The sequence below is a fragment of the Panthera pardus genome, unplaced genomic scaffold (genome assembly GCF_024362965.1).
Source record: "Panthera pardus isolate Hobbes unplaced genomic scaffold, ASM2436296v1 HiC_scaffold_27, whole genome shotgun sequence".
In the NCBI taxonomy this organism is placed as follows: domain Eukaryota; kingdom Metazoa; phylum Chordata; class Mammalia; order Carnivora; family Felidae; genus Panthera; species Panthera pardus.
The window spans coordinates 82,254,614-82,273,069 of NW_026526843.1; the positions used below are offsets into that span (position 1 = coordinate 82,254,614).

General features: G+C 37.3%; 1 pseudogene; it reads left to right on the plus strand.

Moving 5' to 3' along the window:
* The first annotated feature begins 16,755 nt into the window (after positions 1-16,755).
* Positions 16,756-17,223, plus strand: LOC109248131 (CDGSH iron-sulfur domain-containing protein 2-like; annotated as a pseudogene).
* The last annotated feature ends 1,233 nt before the right edge of the window (positions 17,224-18,456 follow it).

The following is an 18,456-nucleotide window of genomic DNA, read 5'->3' on the forward strand; positions in this document are numbered from 1 at the left end:
AAATAAAAAAATTATTAAAAATCCAAATAGTATCAGTTTATATGGGTTATATCTATCAGTTTTGCCATAATGGAAGTTAAAAGTGATTAAAAAAATATTAATTTGTTAGTTCATTTAAAAACAATACTGAAAACATGTTACATAAATAACCTACTTATAATAAAAAGTAACCATATATTTCAAAATGTGCAAAACATATAATCTCATTGTTTTACATTTTTGCAAATCTCTTTAGAGTCTGGCTTAATAGAAGACAGCTGGAGTCTATTTCCATTCAATCTGTTATAATATCATAGGTCAAGTAGCTTCAGGAAAACTCTAGTTTTACTTGACAGAGAGAGTGATCAGTTCAAATAAAATCTCCATATTATTGTGAAAATAGTTTTGACTTTGTGGACCCTGGAAAAGATCATGGAGATCCACAGAGGTCACCAGACCCCCCTTCCATTATTGCTGCTAGTGTATGCCAAAATCTGATACCCTCTTAACTAATTTTCCTCTTCAGCTCAGGGTCACTGATCTAACTTTGCCTTCCCTTTTTGTCTCTGGTACTTGGGGATTTCTGCTTCTTAATTCTAAACTTGGGTATATCCATTTTATTTCCATTTATCCAGCACTTATGTATCTGAAGTTGAATGAAGACGTTCTATCATCATGATGTTATTGATATTTTCTATTTTGTTCCATGTGATTTCCTTGAGCCTTTCCACAATGTTTCTAAATTTTCAGTTGTGGAGTTTGCTTACTTGCTTGCTTCTAATGTGGCTTTGTAATTTATTTTTCTTTTCTATTTTGTTTTGAGCTGTATAACGTGTTTTCTTAATCTCCTACTGTCTTACATATCTTCTTTGAACTCTGTTATTTCTTAACTGTGCTCTTTTTATTGTTTTATTTTTTTAATTTGTTATTTTTTTTAATTTAAATCCCAGTTAGTTAACATATAGTGTAATAATGATTTCAGGAGTAGAATTTAGTGATTCATCACTTACATATAGCGCCTAGTGCTCATCCCAGCAAGTGTCCTCCTTAATGCCCATCGCGCATTTAGCCGGTCCCCCCATCCAACGCCCCTCCAGCAACCCTCCGTTTGTTCTCTGTATTTAAGTCTTATGGTTTGTCTCCCTCTCTGTTTTTTCCTTATTTCTGCTTCCCTTTTAAAGAGCCGTCGTGATACCTATAATAACCACATACCATCATGATATTTATAATATCTATACACGATCATGATATCTGTAATACTTCCAGTGTTTCCTTGGTCAACCTTCTTTCTTTTCTTTAAGTTTTTTTTTTATTTTTTTGAGAGACAAAGAGTGAGCAGGGGAGGGGCAGAAAGAGAGGGAGACACAGAATCTGAAGCAGGCTCCAGGCTCTGAGCTGTCAGTACAGAGCCTGACGTGGAGCTCTAACTAACGAGCTGTGATATTATGACCTGAGCCAAAGTTGGACACAACCAACTGAACCACCCAGGATCCCCTCCTTGGTCAACCTTCTAATTGTGTATGCTCTTCATTTGCCTTTTTCCTTTTTTTGTTTTTTGTTTGTTTGTGGGTTTTGTTTGTTTGTTTTTTGCCTTTTCCTTATGTTCCTTTCTCTTCCTCATTTCCCCTGCTGGTTTCTACGCATAGGTCTTAAACTGGTTCCTTTTTGATTACCATTCATATTTTGATGGGCTGGCTACCTGTTGAAGACACTATAAAGCAGCCCACATCCTTGACAAAGGTATATTGAATCAAATACTCTATCTCAAATCATGTCAGCTTATTTGTTCTAGGAGAACATCTCTCCTCTATCTTTGTCATTCCTTACCAAGGGCAAACGTGGTGGGAATAGCTTTCCGCACCAGGTGGCAGGACATTAAATGGGTATATTACCTTTAGATAATTTTAAAATAATAATAGGTGTGCCTGGGTGGCTCAGTTGGTTAAGCGTCTTGACTCTTGATTTCAGCTCAGGTCATGATCTCACAGTTCGTTGAGATCAAGCCCCAAGTCAGACTCTGCACTGAGCACAACCTGCTTGGGATTTTCTTTCTCCCTCTCTCTCTGCCCTTCCCCTGCTCGCTCTCTGTTTCTCAAAATAAATAAATAAACATTAAGAAGTAAATAAAATAATAATAATCAACTAAAAGTCAGTCTGCTTTTTATCACCAAGTATGAGCAATTCTAAATAATATCAGTGATAAAATACTGCTCCCTCCAGGGAATGCTCCCATTGCTCTCCCCCCCCCCCCCGCCCAACCTCTTCCCTGCCCCTGCCACTGATTCATCAGATTCATGTGATTCAAGCCCTTTATGATACAATATCTTTATAAAAGAGGTTTTTGCTTGGTTGCTTATGTGTATTTGTGGTAGCGTGGGGGAGGACAACAGACTAAGCTGTTCTGTACAAAGATCTATCATTCATTCCTCTATTTTCCATCTCCTTTCTCATTCCTACCAACCCCCAAATCCTGTCTGGGACTCCACTGGCAAGATAGGCTTCAACCTCCATTCCAGCCTCCTCATAAAACTACTACAGAGTTAGGCTTCTCCTTTTCCTCTAGAATATAGACTCTTTAAATCAGGGATTTTCACATGTTTTGTTCACTGCTATATACCCAGCATTCATTACAGTGTCTGGCACATAGGAGTTATCTATGTACCATGCGTCTATCTATTTATCTATCTATCTATCTAATCAGCCATGATCATACATTTTTCTGTATTGCTATGTGGCACAACTCAACAGATGGCGCCATAGGCAGCATTATGAAAATTACATGTTCCCAACATGGCATAGATTCATCAGATAGCCACCAGACTTCATGGGACTGTGAGGCCCAAGATTTACTTAGTGGCAAACTATGTAGACAGATGATTGAGGACCAACCGCCAATCTCCAATATCCTGGCACTATCTAAAATATCTGGATTTCGGTGGTAGATAGGGATAGGTCTGAAATAGTATTACTGGTGAAATGAAGGCTCAGAGACACAAATTAGATTGAATTATTGAAAATATGGTTATATTCCAACGGAATGGGAAAAGATATTTGCAAATGACATATCAGACAAAGGGCTAGTATCCAAAATCTATAAAGAGCTCACCAAACTCCACACCCGAAAAACAAATAATCCAGTGAAGAAATGGGCAGAAAACATGAATAGACACTTCTCTAAAGAAGACATCCAGATGGCCAACAGGCACATGAAAAGATGCTCAACGTCGCTCCTCATCAGGGAAATACAAATCAAAACCACACTCAGATATCACCTCACGCCAGTCAGAGTGGCCAAAATGAACAAATCAGGAGACTATAGATGCTGGAGAGGATGTGGAGAAACGGGAACCTTCTTGCACTGTTGGTGGGAATGCAAACTGGTGTAGCCACTCTGGAAAACAGTGTGGAGGTTCCTCAAAAAATTAAAAATAGACCTACCCTATGACCCAGCAATAGCACTGCTAGGAATTTACCCAAGGGATACAGGAGTACTGATGCATAGGGGCACTTGTACCCCAATGTTTATAGCAACACTCTCAACAATAGCCAAATTGTGGAAAGAGCCTAAATGTCCATCAACTGATGAAAGGATAAAGAAATTGTGGTTTATATACACAATGGAATACTACGTGGCAATGAGAAAGAATGAAATCTGGAATTTTGTAGCAACGTGGATGGAACTGGAGAGTGTGATGCTAAGTGAAATAAGCCATACAGAGAAAGACAGATACCATATGTGTTCACTCTTATGTGGATCCTGAGAAACTTAACAGAAACCCATGGGGGAGGGGAAGGAAAAAAAAAGAGGTTAGAGTGGGAGAGAGCCAAAGCATAGGAGACTCTTAAACACTGAGAAGAAACTGAGGGTTGATGGGGGGTGGGAGGGAGGGGAGGGTAGGTGATGTGTATTGAAGAGGGCATCTTTTGGGATGAGCACTGCGTGTTGTATGGAAACCAATTTGACAATAAATTTCATATATTATAAACATATATATGGTTATATTTATTTCGCATGTGTTTGTGGACAGAGATTAATACAAGGTAAACATACATGGCTTACATAATTGAAACCATATCTCTGGGATAGATAATACATTCACATGTGATGGTGGCATTTCATGCTTATTATTCTGTACTTTGCTTTTTTTCACTTACTGTGTCTTGCCAATTATTCCACGTGAACACATCAAGAGTTTATTTGTTTTTTAATAGCTGCATTTTAGACTATTGTATAGAGGTGCCATAAATTATTTAACCAGATCTCTGTTGATATACATTTAGGTTGTCTCCAATGGTTCAGTAAATAACTTTATACATCATTTTGCATGTGTGCAAGCATATATGTAGGATAAATTCCTACAAATGGAAGTGACTAGTTGCTGTACACAGAAGCTGCACCAGTTTAATAGCTACCAACATCTCTCTGTCTTGTCTCTTCACATCCTCACCAATTTGGTGAGTTAGCAGACTTTTTTATTTTCATCTTTGTTAATCTGATATATATAATATGGCATTTCAACTTAGTCTTAATTTGCATTTCTGTTATTATGATTGAGGTTGAGAATCATTGATGTGTAAGAGCAAATTTTTCTCTCTGTGAACTGTCAATATTCTTTGCCCACATATTTATTGTGGCCTTTTTCATATAGATTCGTAGGAGTTCTTTGTATTTTAGAAAAAGAAACCCGGTGTGATATGAGTTGTAACTATTTTTCAGTTTGTTATCAGTCTTTTGGCATTGCTTATGGTGGATTAGAGCAATAAATCATGCTTTTATTACTAAATATTTCAAACACATAGAAAGTGCACAGAATGCTAGAACAAATACCTATATACCCTAAATTTTGTTATTTGGGGCGTGTTTGCATAAAAATTTTTTTTAAATAAAATGTGCCATGGGCGCCTGGGTGGCTCAGTCAGTTGAGCGTCCGACTTTGGTTCAGGTCATGATCTCACAGTTTGTGGGTTCAAGCCCCATGTCTGGCTCTGTGATGACAGCTCAGAGCCTGGAGCCTGCTTCAGATTCTGTGTCTCCCTCTCTCTCTGCCCCTCCCCAGCTCATACTCTGTCTCTCTGTCTCTCAAAAATAAACATCAAAAAAATTTTTTTAAAGACATAAAATTTCCAGATACAGATGAAGTCCCCTCTGTACTGTACTCCTTTCAGATCCCTTCCCCTCTGTCCCTCCCCCAAGGTAACAATTATTCTGAAATTAATTTGTATTCTTCCTATTAATGTTTCTATACTTCTACTATATGGATGTGTCTATAAAAACTGTACTGTTTGGTATATTTTTAAAATCTACAGGGGTGCCTGGGTGGCCCAGTCAGTTTAACACCCGACTTTGGTTCAGGTCATGATCTCGCGGTTCGTGAATTCGAGCCCTGCTTCGGGCTCTGTGCTGACAGCCTGGAGCCTGCCTCAGATTCTTGTCCCCCTCTCTCTCTGCCCCTCCCCTGCTTGCGCTCTGTCTGTCTGTCTCTCTCTTTCAAAAAGAAATAAACATTAAAAAATTAAATCTACATAAATGACATCAAACTCCATGTATCACCTCCAAACTTGTTTTTTGTTACTCAGTATTATGTTTGTAGGGCTTATACAGGTGGTACATATAGATCAAGTTAATTGATTTTCATTTCTATAAAGCATTCCATTGTGTTAACATATCAACATTTGTTCATCCCTTCCCTCACTGGTGGAAATTTTACTGTAAAAAGCAATACTGTCTGTGCAAGAGTTCTCTGGGGTTTATGCCTAGAAGCGCAGTAGCTGGATGGTACCACATCCCTTTCACAACCTGTGAGAGAGAAAAAAATAAAAAACCTCCAAACTGTTCTCTAAAGTGGTACCAATATATACAACCAGCAGTATATGAAAATCCTAGTTACTCTAACATCCTTGCCAGCGCCAAGTTGGTATTTTCAGACTTTTAAGATTTTCCGATCTGATGAGTATGAGAATGGTAAATCAATATTGTTTAATGTACATTTCCTAACTGCTAGTAAAATTGAATATCATCCATCTGGGTTTCCTCTTATGCAAATTACCTATTCATCTGTTGCTCATTTTTTCCATTGGCTTGTGCATCCTTATTGTTTTATAAAAGAGATTTTAAGGGGTGCCTGGATGGCTCAGTCAGTTAAGCGACCAACTCTTGGTTTCAGCTCAGGTCATCCCGGTTCGTGTGCTCGAGCCTTGAGTCAGGTTCTGCACTGACAACGAGGAGCCTGTTTGGGATTCTCTCTCTGTCTCTCTGCTTCTATCCTTGCTAGCACATATTCTCTCTCTCTCTCTCTCTCTCTCTCTCTCTCTCTCTCAATAAACATTTTTTAAAAGGGAGTGAGATTTTTATATTCTGGACAATAGTGGTACACAGAGCACATATGAATGACATTCAGTCAAAGTCAAGGCCAAAGCTGAATATAATTATTATAGAATAGACTCCTGGAATGCAAGAATAATTCTGAAATTTTATCAGTAAGCATTTTTACAATCACAATTTTATTATGGGACTTTAACAATTTGACATTATGCAAGAATATGAATTTCTCAGCACCGTCAGCAGCTGGACTCCTATGCTCGCTAGAGTGCATATGTTCAGTACTAAATACTTTCTTTTTTTAAATTTTAAGTTTATTTATTTTTGAGAGAGAGACAGACAGACTATGGGCAGGGGAGGGACAGAGAGAGAGAGGGAGACACAGAATCCAAAGCAGGCTCCAGGCTCTGAGCTGTCAGCACAGAACCCGACACAGAGCTCAAATTCACAAACGGCGAGACCATGACCCGAGCTGAAGTAGGACGTTCAACCGACTGAGCCACCCAGGAGCCCCTACTCACTTTCAATTGAGTTCAATGAAAGAATGAGATATTTGGGGCAGGGGTTTCTCATTTTTCTCTAAACCTTTTCCCTTTCTTTGAACTCTTTATAATCTTTATTAAGTCTGAACTAAAGATTTATCATGAAAGTTGTACAAGATTTTGGAATTTTTCCATCACATGAAATTTTAACATTTTGCTTTTATGGCATAAAAAGATGGAAACTTCACAAGATATGAGGAATTCTCAAGGCTTTTTCTTAAAAGATTTATAGTCTAAATGGAATTCGGCAACTTAATATTAAATATAACTTAAAATTATTTTGTTTAACATGAATGCTCTATAAGTAAACACCTCTTATCTTTGTATAATAAAATTATTATATAATCAATTATCTGTTATTGTACCTTGGATTATTATGTAAAATAACATATACATCTGTTCAAAAAGCATATAATGCCTTTCCTAAAATTGTCTAGCTAATATGTTCTCTTAATATTGACATTAAAGGCCAACCTATGTCCCACTTAACTATTTGAAATTTCTTAATTGGTTTTTGACATAAAATTCACACTTTACATGAAATTAACAGAATTTGCTCTTGCAATAATAAAACTTTATTCTTCAAGGAACTGATAGAATTTGTATATAAATGTATAGAGAAAATGTATGTAGAATTCATATATAAAATAAGATTTTGTTGGCTTCAAGTTATATCTAAAATATTTTTCTTTGTGTTTTTTGCTAGTTATGTTCTGTTTAGGAGGTCCTGAGGTTACAATATTCTCCTATATTTCCTTTTGAAAGTTTTAAAGTTCTGTTTTTCACAGATAGGTCTTTATCTGAAAGTCTTTTGGAGTGTTATGACGTTGAGTACTGGCTGAATTAAAATTTTCCATGTAGGTAGCCAATTGCCCCATCTGATTTATTAAATGATCTATCTTTACCCACTAATTTGTAATGCTACCCCTGTTGAATACCCAAGTTTCCATATATATGTGGATTTTTTTTTCTGGATTATTTATTCTGCTCCATTGATCTGTGTCTATGTTCTATACCTTCTTCTCCTTCAAAATTATTTTGGCTATCCTTGGTTTTTTATTTTTCCATATAAATCCAAAAATTTGTTTTTCTAGTTACATGAAAAAACCTTTGGGAATTTTTATTAATTTGCTTTGAATTTTACATTAGTGAGATTTTTTTAAAAATCCATGAACATGCTCTATTTCTCCATTTTTTTAGGTAATTTGTGTTACAGTGAAAATATTACCGTCTTCCATATACGTTTTGCATCTTTGGTTAGATATTCCTAGGAACCTTATATATTTTGTTGCTATTGTGAAAATTAAAAAAAAATTTTCTAATAGGTTGTTGGTATGTAGGCATACTTAATTTTTGTACACTGATCTTATCTCCAGCCACACTGTTGAACTCTCTTTCATTAGTTCTAATAGTCTGGTGTAAACTCTCTTGAATGGGGTAATGTTAATGCCTGTCCCATACCACTTGGCCCATCTCTGAGTTCATCTACAACTGTGGTAGAAAGTTTTTGTCAGGATGACTGCTTCCCACCTGAAGGGTATGAGCCTCTCTGCGTCTCTGCTTGGCAGCTTTTTCCAGCAATACAAGATCTTGGAGGCACCACTGGAAAGGTTGTAGAGGGGATAACACTTCTCCCTGGAGGCGGGGGTGTTAAGATTGAACCAATGAGTAGGAGGAGACAGTAGAGAAATGCTCTAGTCTCCCTGTCCTTCAGCAGGATGGTCTGACACATGTGCCACATGGTTTCTCAGAGGGTCCTGGTGAACCTGATCCCCAGATATGCACAGTGCTAACCAGCTCATTAATACATCTTACACTGGCTTTTCTCTCATTCTTATATAACAGCCTCACTCCCTCACTTGTGCTTCTTTGGATTAGCTCTCAAATACACTACCTGCTTTTAAATCCTGTAGAGTCTGCTTTTAGGGGAACACTAAGACTAGTGGTTAATCTAGTTAATCTTTAAATAATGAGAGTTTTGTTTCCTCTTTTCCAACCCTTACATCTTTTTCTCCTGGTCTTATTACACTGGTTAGAACCCTCCAGTGCAATGTAAATATAAAATAGAGTGATAAAAGCATCGTACTCTCACTTCTGACGTTAAAGAAAATGCTATTGACATTTTATTTCCAAGTACAATTTCTGCTGTAAATTTTGGGTACTCTATCAGGTTAAGGAAAATTCCTCTACTCTTTGAAATTTTTAAAAAACCATGAATGGTATCATTCATGGTATCATTTTATTAAATATTTTAATGTAATTATTCATTTATTTTTCTTTCATTTGTTAACGTGATGAATTGTTACAGATTTCTTTTAAATAATTCTTTAAGTTTATTTATTTTGAGACAGACAGAAACAGTGCAAGTGTGGGAGGGGCAGAGAGGGAGAGAGAGAGGGAATCCCAAACTCAGGGCTCAAACTCACAAAACCATGAGATCATGCATGACCTGAGCTAAAACCAAGAGTTGGTCACTTAACCAACTAAGCCACCCAGGAGCCCCTTCTTTTAAATAATTTTTAAATTTATCTTTGTGTCTCATCAAAATTATACAGGCATTTAATTAAGTCTATAAGACTTCTTATGAAAAATTACATTCCTCTCTAGATTTCACCCACTTCCCACTCCCCAGAAGTAACCACTTTCAACTCATGTTATTTTGTTTTGATATTGTTAAAGCAAAATTATTCTGACATTTGCTATATGGTAATGAAGGCTATTCAGGGCTATTGTGATAGTGTCAAGAATACTGCAATATGGAAGAGAGATTGGGCCTAACTCTGAATACAGCAAGGAAAAGGGGGACTTATAGGCAAGGAGAGAATGAGGGAACAGTAGATGGAAAATTACTAAAAGGAGACCAAGCATAGGGGGATTCTTGCTAAACTGACATAACAGGATTCTTGCTGAAGGTAAGCCAAAGTGATCAGATATGCAGGGTGAGGGATTCTCTCTGAACTGACTTAGTGGGATTCTTTCTAAAAGTGGACTAGACAGGCCAAAGACAGGGCCCAAGGATGAGGCCTAGTCAGAAAGAGGTCTCAGAAAAGGCTGACTACAGTTTAGTCAAGGAGAGGTCTTTGTGAGTTTTGACCTTGTGGCAGAGGCTGTTTGGTTCATCCAAATATAAGTGGGCACACAGCATTTTTGCAGCTTCCCTTGCAATTAAGGGGGTCATTTGTTTTGTCAAATTTCACTTAACCCTCTGCTTTCAGAATATCCGCCCCACCCTCAACTCTGTTTTGACTCCTCGTTTAGAGACCATTTTTCAATCCTTTCCAAAGAGTAAATCTTCAAGTCTTCTGCTGAGGTGGGAGAGAGGAAGTTGTATGGCTGAAGATGGGGAGACAAGGGAGGTTCTGAGTCTAACTGCTTCTGCTTCTTTTTTTGGAAATAACTAACACTTTATTGAGCACTTATGACAATGTCAAAAATTGTACTAAAGACTATATATGCATGCATCATCTCTTTGACTCCTCACAACAACAATTTGAGAAAGATTCTATTATTATAATCTACATTTTTAAATTGAGATAAAATTCACATACTATAAAACTCACACTTTTATTTATTTTTTAATATATGAAATTTATTGTCAAATTGGTTTCCATACAACACCAGTGCTCATCCCAAAAGATGCCCTCTTCAATACCCATCACCTACCTTCCCCTCCCTCCCACCCCCCATCAACCCTCAGTTTGTTCTCAGTTTTTAACAGTCTCCTATGCTTTGGCTCTCTCCCACTCTAACCTCTTTTTTTTTTTCCTTCCCCTCCCCCATGGGTTTCTCTTAAGTTTCTCAGGATCCACATAAGAGTGAAACCATATGGTATCTGTCTTTCTCTGTATGGCTTATTTCACTTAGCATCATACTCTCCAGTTCTATCCACATGGCTACAAAGGGCCATATTTCATTCTTTCTCATTGCCATGTAGTACTCCATTGTGTATATAAACCACAATTTCCTTATCCATTCATCGGTTGATGGACATTTCCACAATTTGGCTCTTTCCACAACTTGACTATTGTTGAGAGTGTTGCTATAAACATTGGGGTACAAGTGCCTCTATGCATCAGTACTCCTGTATCCCTTGGGTAAATTCCTAGCAGTACTACTGCTGGGTCATAGGGTAGATCTATTTTTAATTTTTTGAGGAACCTACACACTGTTTTCCAGAGTGGCTACACCAGTTTGCATTCCCACCAACAGTGCAAGAAGGTTCCCGTTTCTCCACATCCTCTCCAGCATCTATAGTCTCCTGATTTGTTCATTTTGGCCACTCTGACTGGTGTGAGGTGATATCTGAGTGTGGTTTTGATTTGTATTTCCCTGATGAGGAGCGACGTTGAGCATCTTTTCATGTGCCTGTTGGCCATCCGGATGTCTTCTTTAGAGAAGTGTCTATTCATGTTTTCTGCCCATTTCTTCACTGGATTATTTGTTTTTCGGGTGTGGAGTTTGGTGAGCTCTTTATAGATTTTGGATACTAGCCCTTTGTCCGATATGTCATTTGCAAATATCTTTTCCCATTCCATTGGTTGCCTTTTAGTTTTGTTGATTGTTTCCTTTGCTGTGCAGAAGCTAAAACTCACACTTTTAAAGTGTACAATTTGGTGGATTTTAGTATATTCACAGGATTATGCAATAATCACCATTTTCTAATTCCAGAACATTTTTATCAACCCGAAAGGAAACCCTGTCCCTTAGCAGTCACTGACATTCCCCCTTCCCCTCAGCCCCAAGTGACCACTAATCTAATTTCCGGCTCTATGGATTTGCCTATCATGAGCATCTCCTATACATGGAATCATACAATGCATGGTACTTTGTGTCTGGCTTCTTTCACTTCGTAATGTTTTCAAGATTCACCTACGTTGTAGCACATGTGTTGTAGCACATACTTCATTCCTCTTGTAGCTAAATATTCCATTGTATAGATATGCCAGATTTTGTTTTCCATTCACCAGTTTAGGGTCATTTGGGTTATTTCTGGATTTGGGCTATTATGAATAATTCTGCCATAAACGTATATATATGAGTTTTTGTGTGTGCATGTTTTCATATTTCTTGGGTATATTCCTAGGAGTGGAATTGCTGGGTCATATGATAACTCTGTCTTCAACTTTTTGAGGAACTGCCAAACTGTTTTCCAAAGCAGCTGCATCATTTTATATTCCAACCAGCAATGTTCAAGAATTCCAATTTCTCCATATCTTTGCCAACTCTTGATATTGTCTGTTTTTTATCAAATCTGCTGAAATTATCATGGAGTTTTTTCACTTCATTCTATCAATAGGGTGTATTACATTGATTGATTTTTTTTCAATTTTTAATGTTTATTCATTTTTTGAGAGGGAGAGACAGCAAGTGGGGAAGGGGCAGAGAGAGAGGGAGACACAGATCTGAGGCAGGCTCCAGGCTCTGAGCTGTCAGCATAGAGCCCTATGCGGGGCTCGAACTCACAAACTCTGAGACCATGATGTGTGCCAAAGTTGGACACTTAACCGACTGAGCCACCCAGGTGCCTTCATTGTTTGATTTTCATACGTTGACTCAATCTTGCACCATGGGACGAATCCGACTTTGTCATGGTTTATAATCCTTTTAATATGCTGCTGTACTCAGTTTATTAGCATTTCGCTGAGGAGTTTCACATCTATTTTCATAAAATATATTGGTCTATAGTTTTGTTATAATGTTTTTGTCTGGCATTGGTATGAAGGTAATATAAGCTTCATATAATCAGCTGGGAAGTGTTCCGTCCTCTTGTACTTTGTGGGAGACTTGTAAAAGATTGTTCCTAATTCTCTTTTGAACATCTGGTAGAATTTGCCAGTGAAATCATTGGCTTCCCGGCTTTTCTTTGTGCACTAACTGCTTCTTAAATAATTTTTTAACCAAGCCTACTATTTTTAGTCTCACCATCACCCCTACCTTCAGAAGTTATTGATGCCATCAATTCCTAAAAGTTTTTGAGAATCTCATTGTGTAAAATGGGACTGCCTCTCTACTTGGTCCACTACCATTTTAGGATTCAGCTTTCTTGGGACTACTAAGTTATCTGATTTCTCTGTATTCCTTTAAGATTTTCTCTGTCTTTAGTTTTCTGAAGTTAGGTGTGGGCTTTTTGTGTTTTATTTTGTTTTGTTTGGTGTTTATCTTCCTTGGTGTTCTCTGAGCTTTCCAGATTTGTGGTTTTGTGTCAGTCATTAACTTGGGACCATTTTTGCCATTACTGCTTCAAATAACTTCAACTATTTCTTCTGTTTTTGTATTAGTAGGGTTATTCAAAGAATCAGGGTCAACAGGCTATCTCTCTCTATATATATAGACATAATGATAGATATATAGAGATATAATGATATGTTCCCTGTGTGTGTGTGTGTGTGTGTGTGTGCACCAGCCCACAGTTTCCAGCAATATGTCCAAATTACTCCGTAATTACAAAATACGTGGTCTTAACTCTATTGCTTATACTGGCTTCCATTCCAGATAAGCACAACTCAGGTACCGAATTTCTTTGTATCTGCCTGTGTCTCCAGATTTCAAGGTGGCAGGTTGCCCTGTGACTTCAGTTCTCCAATGGATCTAAGAAAATCATCTATTTTCAGTCTGCCCAGCATTCTTATTGTAAGCATGGGAGCAATAACTTCTAAATTTTTTACATGTTGGAGTTGAAAACTGAGCTTTCTAGGTCCCCCAATTTTATTGCTCTTGCATACTCTCTCCTTGTCTTTGTGGATTTTTTGCTTTCTAAAATCCCTTTGCTATCCATTTAGTAATGTCTCAGGAGGGAGGAAAAACTAATGTGAGATTCAACCCTCCATCTTTGACCAGAAGTCTCAATCAATTTTCTAATATTAAGCCATACTTGCTTTCTTGAGAAAAATTAAATTTGGTCATGATATATCTTTTTCATATGCATTGCTACTTTGGTTTGCTAGCATTTTAAGGATTTTTGTATCTAAGTTTGTAAGTGAGATTGGTTATTCTCCATAAAGACTATATATCAATTGCATACAATGATATGGGAGTGTTTCCTCTTTTTACATTTCCTGAAACAGTTTGCATTAAGTAGGTTTCTAAGTAGGTAGATCTTACCTTAGAAAACTATTTTTAGGGGCGCCTGGGTGGCTCAGTCAGTTAAGCGACCAACTCTTTATTTCTGCTCAGGTCATGATCTCGTGGGTTCGTGAAATCGAGCCCCACATCAGGCTCTACACTGACAGTGCAGGAACCTGCTTGGGATTCTCTCTCTCCTTCTCCCTCTGCCCCTCCCCTGCTTGTTCTCTCTCTCTCTCTCAAAATAAACTTTAAAAAAAAAAAGAAAACTTTTTTGATTCAATTTTTTAAAATGTGTATATATTTTTAGGCTATTTCTTCTTAAATAAGTTTTGCAAAGTTATGTTTTTCTAGAAAATTGTTCATCTCATCCATAATATTATATGTATTTGGTAGAAAGTTGTTTATAGTATTTTAAAATTATTTAAAAATCTGTAGTATTTTAAAATTATTTAAAAATCTCTGTTGGGGCTGTCTGGGTGGCTCAGTTAGGTGTCTGACTCTTGATTTCAGATTGGGTCATGATCTCACATTCGTGAATTTGAGCGCCACATCAGGCTCTGCACCGACAGTGCAGAGCCTGCTTGGGATTCTCTCTCTCTCCCTCTCTCTCCGCCCCTCCCCTGCTCGTGCATGCGTGCTCTCCCTCTCAAAAAAATAAACTTAACAAACAAACTTTAAAAACAAAATAGGAATGCCTGGGTGACTTGGTCAGGTGGGCCTCCGACTTTGACTTTGGTTGTGATCTCATGGTTGGTGAGTTCAAGCTCTGCATCAGGCTCTCTGCTGTCACTATGGAGCTGGCTTCAGATCCTCTGTCCCCTTCTCTCTGCACCTCCCCCACTTGCTCTCTCTCTCTCAAAAATAAAACAGTTAAAATAAATAATAAAATAAAATAAAAATAAAAATTTCTGTCAGGGGGCTCTTGGATGGTTCAGTAAGTTAAATGTCTGACTCTTGATCTCAGCCCAAGTCTTGAGCTCACAGTTTGTGAGTTCAAGCCCTGCATTAGGCTGTGCATTAGGTGTGAAGCCTACTTAAAAATTAAATTAAATATAATTTTAAATTTTTTATTAGTTTATTATTTCTTTGAGAGAGAGAGCGAGAGCAGGGGATGGGCAGAGAGACAGGGTGAGAGAGAATCCCAGGCAGACCCCAAACTGTCAGCACAGAGCCTGATATGGGCTTGAACTCATGAACCATGAGATCATGACTTGATCCGAAATCAGGAGTCCAACTCTTAACTGACTGAGCTACCCAGGCACCCCTAAATTTAATTTAATTTAATTTAATTTTACAAAAATCTCTGTAGTGCCTGGAGTTTTGTCCCTCTATTCATTCTCAATATTATTCACTTATGCCTTCTCTTTTGTTTTCTTGTTCAATCTTGCCAGAAGTTTCTCTTTCCAAAGGACAAAGTTGTGATTTTATTGATCTTCTCCTTTGCATCCTTGTTTTCTATTTCATCACTTCATGGTCTTATTAGATTATGTGTTTTCTTTTGCTTTCATTAGGTTTAATTTGTTGCCACTTTTCTAACTTCTTGAATCAGAAGCTTAAATTTGTTACATTTTAGACTTCTGTTCTAATAAAAAGATTTCAAGGCTATACGGTTCCCTTTAAGTTCTGCTTCAACTATATCCCACAAGTTTTGATATCTATATGATCATTCAGTTCTAAATACTTTTTAATTCACATTATGATTTACCTTTAATCCATGAGTTATATAAAAGTGTTTTTCAAACATTCCAAAAAAAACCTCTTTTAACATTTTTGTGGTTATTGTTTTTTATTTAGAACTTAATCATAATCAGGGAAGGTAGTCTGAATGAAACTAATGCTGTGGTATTTACTGAGACTTGTTTTATAGACTGTGGTCATTATTTCTAACTATGCTATAAAAAAAGTGTATTAATACTTAGGTGAAGGAAATATATATGTGTGTCTGTGTACAATACCATTGACTATATTCCCTATGCTGTACCTTTTATTCCATGAATTATTCATCCCACAACTGGAAGCCTGTATGTCCCTCTCCCTGTCACCCTTTTTGCCCATCCCCCACACTCCTCTCTGGCAAACATCAGTTAGTTCTCTGGGTTTATATGTCTGCTTCTGTTGTTTATTCATTTGTTGTGTTTTTTAGATTCCACATATAAGTGAAATCATACGGTATTTGTCTTTCTCTGACTTACTTCACTTGGCATAATACCCTCTAGGTCCATCCATGTTGTTGCAAATAGCAAGACCTCATCCTTTTTTATGGCTGTGTAATATTCCATCATATATGTACATACATATATACTTCATCTTCTTTTTTCATTAATCTATCAATGGTCTTGGACTGCTTCCATATCTTGGCTCTTATAAATAGCGCTGCAATGCATATAGTAAAAAGCTTCTGCACAGATAAAGAAACTATCAACAAAACATAGAAGCAACCTACTGAATGGGAAAAGATGTTTGCAAATCATAGATCTGATAAGGGGTTAATACCTAAAATATATAAAGAACTTATACAACTCAACACCAAAATAAACAAATAATCTGGGGCGCCTGGGTGGCTCAGTTGGTTAAGCGTCTGACTCTTCATTTCAACTCAGGTCATGATCTCACAATATGTGGAATCAAGGCCCGTGTGGGGCTCCACACTGAAAGCTTGGAGCCTGCTTGAGATTGTCTCTCTCCTCTTCCTCTCTCTGCCCCTCCTCCTGCCCTCTCTCTCTTTCTCAAAATAAATAAACATTAAAAAAAAAAACATATAATCTGATTTAAAAATGGGCAGAGGCCTGCCCAGTGGTGGGACCTAGGCTACGATGCATCCCGCCCACCACTTCTGCTCTTGGGCAGCAGATGCAGCAACTCAACTGGGGGGGGGGGGGGCGCCTCTGGAAGGAGTGGACGCTGCTGGCAAGGATAGCACTGGAGAGTGTGGCCCATATCAGGAAGGTGCAGCTCTCCGTGTATCTAGAGCGGCCCTGTCCCCGAGAGAATTACCGGGTTCACTCAGCTCCCAGTTTCAGAATGGCTTTGGTTATTGCCTTTCCTTGGTATACTTGTACTACTTGGCTACCTTGCAATTCGCCCATTTCTCCAGAAGGAAAAACAACAGGACAGCTTTATTAATCTTAAAATACAAAAGGAAAATCTCAAAGTGGTGAATGAAATAAACATTGAAGATTTGGGCCTCACTAAAGCAGCTTATTGTAGGTGTTCGCATTCTAAGACGTTACCTGCCTGTGATAGTTCACATAATAAACACAATGTATTGACAGGAGGTAATGTGGGTGTCCACTAATACTGAAGAAGAAAGAAGCATAATAGGAATGAATTAAGATTGAATTCAGTTGTGTGCTGTAAAATCTTATAACAATATTCCTTCATTCTTTGTATATAGAAGATCTTTCAAATGGTGGTCTTAATTATTGCTACTGGCTGAGTAATTATTTCTGCCAATTTATTTTCTTGCTACACTACTGTTTATATTTGATACTTTGTATATTCAAACAGTCGTTTATGTAGAAATTAAATTGTACAACCCTTTCATTCTTACTTCAAAGACTTAATGTATCTTCCTGGGGTACCTGGGTGGCCAAGTCCTTTGAGTGACTGACTTTGGCTCAGGTAGTGATCTTGCAATTCCTGCATCAGGTTCACTGCTGTCAGTGTGGAGACCCAGCCAATTGGATACTCTGTCTCCCTCTCTCTCTCTCTCTGCCCCTCCCCTGCTCACACTCTCTGTCTCTCTCAAAAATAAAAAAATATATATATTTTTAAAAAAGACTTAATGTATCTTCCTAAATAAAAACAACATGCTTGGTTTTAATTAACTGAAAAAAATCTAAGTGTTGGCAATGGGTCCAAAGCTATTCCTTTGAATATCAATATTTTCAATAGAATCTATACCTAAAATTTTACTCCGTACACGATTAGGTATATTATTTTCAGTCCTCTTCTGTTTTGATCATTTGAAGTGATTTTTCCTCTTTGGCCTTCCACACTCCATTCTTTTTAGATCAATAAAAAAGATGTTGCTCTCAAGAATTACTTGAGTTTGCATAGTGATAAACACTTTGCTTTATAAAGATTGTGTCTAATAAGTGTGACTATCTCAGTTTCAGAAAAGACATGAACTGCATGTAGAAAGTTCCAAAAAGGAACAGTTATTTACATTATAAAAGATTTGTTTACTTTGCAAAGGCTTTTGTCTGTTTACATGTGTGTTTTGTATATGTATCTTGAACTCTTTGACTAAGTGGGATGGGATGGCAAGAATACTTATACTTCACGGGAATCTACCCCTGAAACCAAGAGCACACTGTATACACTGTATGTTAGCTACCTTGACAATAAATTATCTTTAAAAATAATAAAAATAAAATTAAAATTAAAAAATAAAAGAATAAAAAATACAAAATAAAGAATACTTATGCTAAACTCATGAGCTGCTGCAACTTGAAGGTCAACTAAAAATAAACATAAAGTATATCTGAATTCATATTAAAATGATAAGTAGTTCAGTGTTCAAAGTTGTATACACTTTTCTCCTTAAAA